This window comes from Bos javanicus, chromosome 18 (assembly GCF_032452875.1).
Source record: "Bos javanicus breed banteng chromosome 18, ARS-OSU_banteng_1.0, whole genome shotgun sequence".
Lineage (NCBI taxonomy): Eukaryota > Metazoa > Chordata > Mammalia > Artiodactyla > Bovidae > Bos > Bos javanicus.
Genome location: NC_083885.1, coordinates 59263339 through 59270164, shown reverse-complemented (window position 1 = coordinate 59270164; position 6826 = coordinate 59263339). Strand labels below are relative to the sequence as shown.

At 44.2% G+C, this 6826-nt stretch overlaps 1 long non-coding RNA gene across 1 annotated transcript; it reads right to left on the bottom strand.

Moving 5' to 3' along the window:
* Positions 1-5893: 5893 nt before the first annotated feature.
* LOC133229744 (uncharacterized) lies at positions 5894-6815 on the bottom strand. Its single transcript, XR_009730633.1, has 2 exons — positions 6036-6815; positions 5894-5948 (listed from the first exon to the last, which is right to left on the bottom strand). It is a non-coding gene; the product is annotated as an uncharacterized LOC133229744 (long non-coding RNA).
* Between the last annotated feature and the right edge of the window lie 11 nt (positions 6816-6826).

Below are 6826 nucleotides of genomic sequence, written 5' to 3'. Positions count from 1 at the left end.
TAGTGTTGAGTCTGCTGCTGCTACTGCTAAGTCGCGTCAGTCATGTCTGACTGTGCGACCCCATAGACGGCAGCCCACCAGGCTCCTCTGTCCCTGGGATTCTCCAGGCAAGAATATTGGAGTGGGTTGCCATTTCCTTCTCCAATGCATGAAACTGAAAAGTGAAAGTGAAGTCGCTCAGTCGTGTCCGACCCTTAGCGACCCCATGGACTGTAGCCTACCAGGCTCCTCCGTCCATGGGATTCTCCAGGCAACAGTACTGGAGTGGGTCGCCATTGCCTTCTCCGGGTGTTGAGTCCAGGGATGCTGTCTAACCATCTCATCCTCTGCCGCCCTCTTCTATAGCCTTCAAGGGAGAAGGGCTGTAAATCAGCGGTCCCAAAGAGGGCGACAGTGGAGAGGCAGTTCACACAGAGACCCCGCAAAGGGGATACAAGATTTGGAACCTTGACCTACAGACAATATCCTGCTGGCAGAGAAAGGGGACTACTAGTGAATGGAATCAGCGATGCACTTTATATTCCTGGGCTCCAAAATCACTGCAGACGGTGACTGCAACCATGAAACTAAAAGACACTTGCTCCTTGAAAGAAAAGCTATGACCAACCTAGACAGCATATTAAAACGTAGAGATATTAATTTGCAGACGAAGGTTTATATAGTCAAAGCTATGATTTTTCCAGTAGTTATGTATGGATGTGAGAGTTGGACTGTGAAGAAAGCTGAGCACCAAAGAACTGATGCTTTTGAAGTCTGGTGTTGGAGAAGACTCTTGAGAGTCCCTTGGACTGCAAGGAGATAAAACCACTTAATCCTAATGGAGATCAGTCCTGAATATTCATTTGAAGAATTGATGCTGAAGCTGAAGCTCCAATACTTTAGCCAGTTGTTGCAAAGAGCTGAGTCTTTAGAAAAGACCCTGATGCTGGGAAAGACTGAAGGCGGGAGGAGAAGGGGATGACAGAGGATGCGATGGTTGGATGGCATCACCGAGTTGGGGTGCATGTGAGTTTGAGCAGACTGCGTAAGTTGGTGAAGTGAAGCCGCTCAGAAGTATCCGACTCTTTGTGACCCCACAGACTGTAGCCTACCAGGCTTCTCCATCCATGGGATTTTCCAAACAAGGGTACTGGAGTGGGTTGCCATTTCCTTCTCCAGGGGATCTTCCTGACCCAGGAATCGAACTTGGGTCTCCTGCATTGCAGGCAGACGCTTAACCCTCTGAGCCACCAGGGAAGCCCAGGGAGTTAATGATGGACAGGGAAGTCTGGCATGCTGCAGTCCATGGGGTCACAAAGAGTCCAACACGACTGAGCAATTGAACTGAACTGAATGATTCAAGGAGCTGAGAAAGAAATTGAGCTGAAATGAAGCATTGCACTTGGAGGTACCAGAGAGTTCGGAGGAAGGGAGGGCAGAGATGGAGGAAGAAAGGCAGAAATACAGGGAGATTTTGGATTATCAGGGAGGTTGGAGAGTAAGCATCTTTATGGGGAACAAATGGCAGAGAGAGGCAGGATGGGAGTCAGGGAAGAAGTAGAGAGGAGGACAGGCACAGCCAGAGAGCAGAGGGGAAGAGGAAGGGAGACAGAGAAAGAAATAGGGAATCAGATAAACCAAATGAAGTGGAAACAACTAGTGTGCAGGTGGGGGAGGGGACTAGATCCAGATGAGTGCTGAATTGGTTGGATAAAGAATTAAGACGTGATACATTGATTTTTTAGCTTTACAGTCTAATAAATTTAAATCTTCTTCCTTTAAATTATACAGAGGAGGATGAGAATTTCTAAACTTTCTGTAAGGCTTGTGGGTGTTATAATTACTTGTATTGAAAGATAACATCCATGTGCAGAGTCTGTTGAGGTGGCTAAGGCAGTGACTTGACTCTCAGAGGTGGGTCACCCGCTTCCCTTTTCCTGGTGTGGAGTAGAGGTTGTGGGAGAGGAAAAGTGGTCTAAGGATTGACAGACTCTGTTACTACATGGTACCTTTTCAAGGAATTTTAAACATGCTCTTAGTGATGGTTTTCCTTTTTGCTTTCTCCTTTGTTTACATTTAATTCTTTTTGTAGCTTGGGTTAACAATTAGTTCATTTGGTACCTACTTTCTTTTCAACAGCTATTTGCTTCTGATAAGATTTCGTGGTCTCCTATAATTAGTTTGAATCATTCTTTTCTAAATATATGCTATATTAACAGTTGTTTTTTCACTTTGCACCAGAATTATTCAAGGAAAAATTTTTAATAAGCTGATTAACTTTAGGTTTGTTTCATGTTTATTTGAGGCCCTTTTGCTGTCTTCTCTTTATGTTATATTTTGGAAATGTTTTTTGGTAACTAATAAATAGTTATAGACTATTTTGATGAGCGCTTAGTAAGGATGTCAGTGATAATTTTTATTGAATCAAGACCTAATTTCAGCAGGCAGTATGATGGCCCATTTTCCTCTCTTTTATGTGGTCTGGTGACTAGTGAGCTATGAGTTGATCTGATGCTGTTTCCTCAAGTCCAGAAGGTGAGCAGCAGTGACCCCTGAAATGATGGCCAAATTGGGTGTGTGACTGTGTGTGGCAGTTCTTGGAGGGAGTTGCCGCTTGTCCTTAGAATTTGAAATACATCAGTTTTCCACAATGAAGCAAGGACAACAGTAGGATGGAAGCAGGAACACAGGCTCAGAGTCAGAGAGACAATCGTGAGCTGTCTTCTGTGAATAAAGGTCAATATGAAGCGATGCCTCCCACCTCCACTTGCTTCCCCGTGTCCTCAGGGCAGCATCCTGACTCCTCAGGTGGCTCTACAGCCCTTTGTCATCCTCAGGTCTCTGCCAGTGTCTCCAGCCTCATCCTGGAAGCTGACCCTGTTTTCATTGTCTGTCTGTCCTGGTCACATTCACTTAATCCTTGTTCATAGACAACAAAACCTTCTCTGTCTCAGATCTTAGTTTTTTTCTTCTACCCTTGGTCATTACATCACTGTGGCTCTTGCTCTTTCTGTTCCTTCAGGTCTAAGCCAGAGAGGTCTCCCCATTTCCTTCTGATACTTGCTGTCACATTAACCAGATTTACTGCTTCTATATCACATTCATCAGAGACGCCCTTCTTCCTTAATTATTTGTAATCTTTCCTCTTTTCCCTTCACTGAAGGATGCCCTGTATTCCTCTTCCTCGCAGCATGCTTGCAGCATCTCACTCTGGGGGTAAGGACTGGGAATGTGGGTTCGGCTGAAGAATTCTCAGAGGAGACAGAGGAGATAGGGTAAGTGATGATGGTTGCTATATCTGTTCTAGACATTTCAAGTCTAATTGATCCTTACCCCATGTGTTCACTTAATTACTCAATAAAAAAAAAGATGTGAGGAATCCTGAAAAGCCCGATAGATCTAGTGTCTTGAAGTGCCACCTTGTTTTAGTCTGCTGTGTCTGCTCACTGCAGCCCCCAGGTCTTCTAATCTCTGTCCATCCAGGGACCATTTGCCATCTTGGACAGCAGCTTTGCTTTCTAGCAGTTCATCTACTCAGAGCGGGGGATGCTGAGTTTACTACTGTGGTTAGAGTGGCCAGAAGGTATGCAAGTTAAATGCATATGAAGGAGACATCTCCCCATCCAACAACCGCACACCCCCTTAATGACCTGAAGTATCTGGCAGTGAGGTGTGAGCACGGAGAAGAGGAGCCAGTGAGCTGGGACCTTTCTCCTGTGACTTCTTTACCAACCATCCCTCATTTGCCATTGCTGCCAGGTTTTCCCAAGAGGACCAGGTTCTTGGTCTCCATTCTGAATGCTCAGTGTTCTTGGATTTACAGCTTGGGTGTGTTTCTGTTGTGATACCCACGCCCAGTAGTCTCTGCTCTTTAGCCCTCTTGTTCAGCTGTACTGGAGAAGAGGCAGTGAAAAGGGTTTCAGGTCAGCTGAGGTGCCCCCTGCTGCTGTGTACATGAGGCCTCACCAGGAGGGGAGTGTGATGCCAGGGAAAGTGTGGGAAAGTGCCTGTGTTGGACTCTGTGCCAGAGTTGACTGTCCTGCATCCCTCCTGAGACAGCGCGTGACAGAGAACTGTCTGTTCCACATGGTGAGGTCCTCCCTGTGTGTGTGGTTGGGACACAGGAAGGGGCTGTGTTGACTCTAAGCATTAAACAGCATGTTTTCCACTTTCTTGACACCCCTCTGAAGCTTCCTGTTGCCCCAGGACGCCCAGAAAAGGAGGAAGAGGAAAAAACAGTCAGGAATGGCTATGTCTCAGGTAAGAAGTATTTCTTACTGTATTTTCAGTTGATTCTCAGTCTGTCCTTCCTGAAATACCTGTCTTTGGACTCGCTAATCTTGTCTGACTCTGGAGTATCCTGTCTCACACCTTTACATGCACATTCAACCAGACACCTTCTGTCAGGATCTGTCGTCCTCACTTAGATCCCATCTCCCCATGACCCTGTGACCTGGACCTTGTGAGGAGGCTCCCCTGGGCACCACCCTGGGCAGGGCTTCACACCCACGGGTTGGAGACAGGGTCTCAGTGCTGTTGGGCAGCAAGGATTGCTAGGGCCCATCTGGATGTGCTGTCTGCTCTCTGTCAACCAGGGTAAGGAAGCTGCAGGTGGACGTCAGGTATTAACATGCACAGTATGTTGTAAAATACGGATAGAGACCACTAAGGGGAAATCAGTTCTGACTTTGTGTAGTACATTTAAAAGTAATTGAGCCTCCTTGAAAATCTTAAGGATTTTGGAATGGAATGGAAAATTCAGAAAGAGACTTCAGGGCCAGGGTATGTTTCATTATACCATCTAATTGAAACTATGAAATCAACATTTTTTGTTTTTGTTTTTTTACTTTATTTTCTGGCCACATGATGTAGCTAGTGGAGTCTTAGTTCCCTGAGTAGGAATTGCACCTGAAACCCTGCAATAAAATATGAGTACTTGACCACTTGACTTCCAGGAAATTCCCCAGCTTTCCTAATTTCAATGCAATATTTTGTTCATGGAATAAAAAGATAAACTTTGGCTTTTGTTAATAACTGGATACCTAACATTAAGGATTAAATCATATTACTGTGTTTTAAATATTTTTATTGGCTGTACTGGCTCTTCATTGCTGCAGTGGTTTTTATCTAGTTCTGTGTGGTGGCCACTCTCTAGTTGCAGTGTGTGGGCATTGTTGGGGCTTCTCTTTTCTTGCAGCATAGGCTCTAGAGGAGGCTGGATTCAGTGGTTTCACCTTCTGGGCTCTAGAGCCTGGCTCAGAAATTGAGGCTCATGGGTTTAGTTACCCTTGGCATATGGGATCGTACCAGAGCAGGGATCAAAGCCATGTCTCTTGCACTGACCAATGGGTCCTTTACCACTTTGCTACCAGGGAAGCCCTCATATTATTTTTAAATATAGGTATTTTATAGAGATTGTAGTTAAAGTCTTTTGTATGTTACTTTATGCTTACACTACTTTTTATTTTTTTGAACAAGTATAAAATAACGTTGAGGACTCCTCCTGATACAGTGGAGAAGAATGTGCCTGCCAATGTAGGGTGCACGGTTCCACCCCAGGTCCAGGAAGATCCCTCAAAACAACTAAGCCCATGCGGCACAATTACTGAGTCTGTGCTCTAGAGCCCGGGACCATCACTCCCGAAGCCTGCACACTCCAGAGCCTGTGCTCCAAAACAAGAGAAGGCACTGCAGTGAGAAGCCCGTTCACTGCAGCCTCAACTGGAGAAAACCCACTCATAGCAACGTTCTGTGTGGCAAGGGCTTTAATCAAACTGCAAAGCTTGCAGTTCATCAGAGATATCATACTGGGGAGAAACCGTGTAAATGTGTGTGTGGAAAGGACTTCAGTCAAACTTCAAGCTGTGCAGTTCATGGAAGAATTCATACTGGAGAGAAACCTGACAAACGTAACAATTGTGACAAATGTTTTATTGCACAGTCATCCTTAACTCCGCATCAGGCAGTTCCTATAGGAGAGAAAGCATAGAAATGTAATTTGGTGGAGGAGTCTTCAGTTCCAGCTCTTACTTTGCATTTCATCAGAGAATTCATACCAGAGAGAAACCATGTAAATGTGATATCTGTTGCAAGGGTTTTAGTCATATTAGAAAACTTGTAGTTTAATTGAGGAAGTCATACTGGAGAGAAAGCATATAAATGAGATCTCAGCGGCAAGTCCTTTAATCTAAATGCAAACCTTGCAGTTCATTGTAGAATTCATACTGGGGAGCAACCTTAGAAAGGTAACAATTGTGCCAAACATATTAGTGAACAGTCAGCTTTAACTCACTGCCATGCAGTTCATGTAGGAGAGAAAGCGTAGAGATGTGATGTATATGGGCAGTGCTATATTTGAAATGACCATGTAGAAATCATAGATAATTCATAGTGGAGAAAAATGTTAAGAATGGAACAATTGTGAGACACATTTAGTGCAAATGTAATGAGTATGGCAGAGCCTTTTATCTGAGTTCAGGCCTTATAATTCATCAGAGAATTCATACTGTATAGAAAGCATTCAAATTTGGCAGAGCTTCTAGTGCTTGCTCAGCCTTAACTGACCTTTTGGCAGTTCCTAGAGGAGAGAAACCACATAAATGTAATTTATGTGACAAACTCTTCAGTCACAAGGAATGACTTTGCAGATCATCTGAGAATCAATATGGCAATGAAAACTTACAAGTGTAGTAAATGAAGTAAAGTATATCTACTTTTTGACTCTCAGAAAAGTCAAACTGGAGGAAAACCACATGAAATGTGCTAGGTGTGGCAAAGCTTTGATTCTGTGTTCAGATGTAACTAACCATCAGATAATTAATTAGAATTGAAGTCTTACTCACCTAGT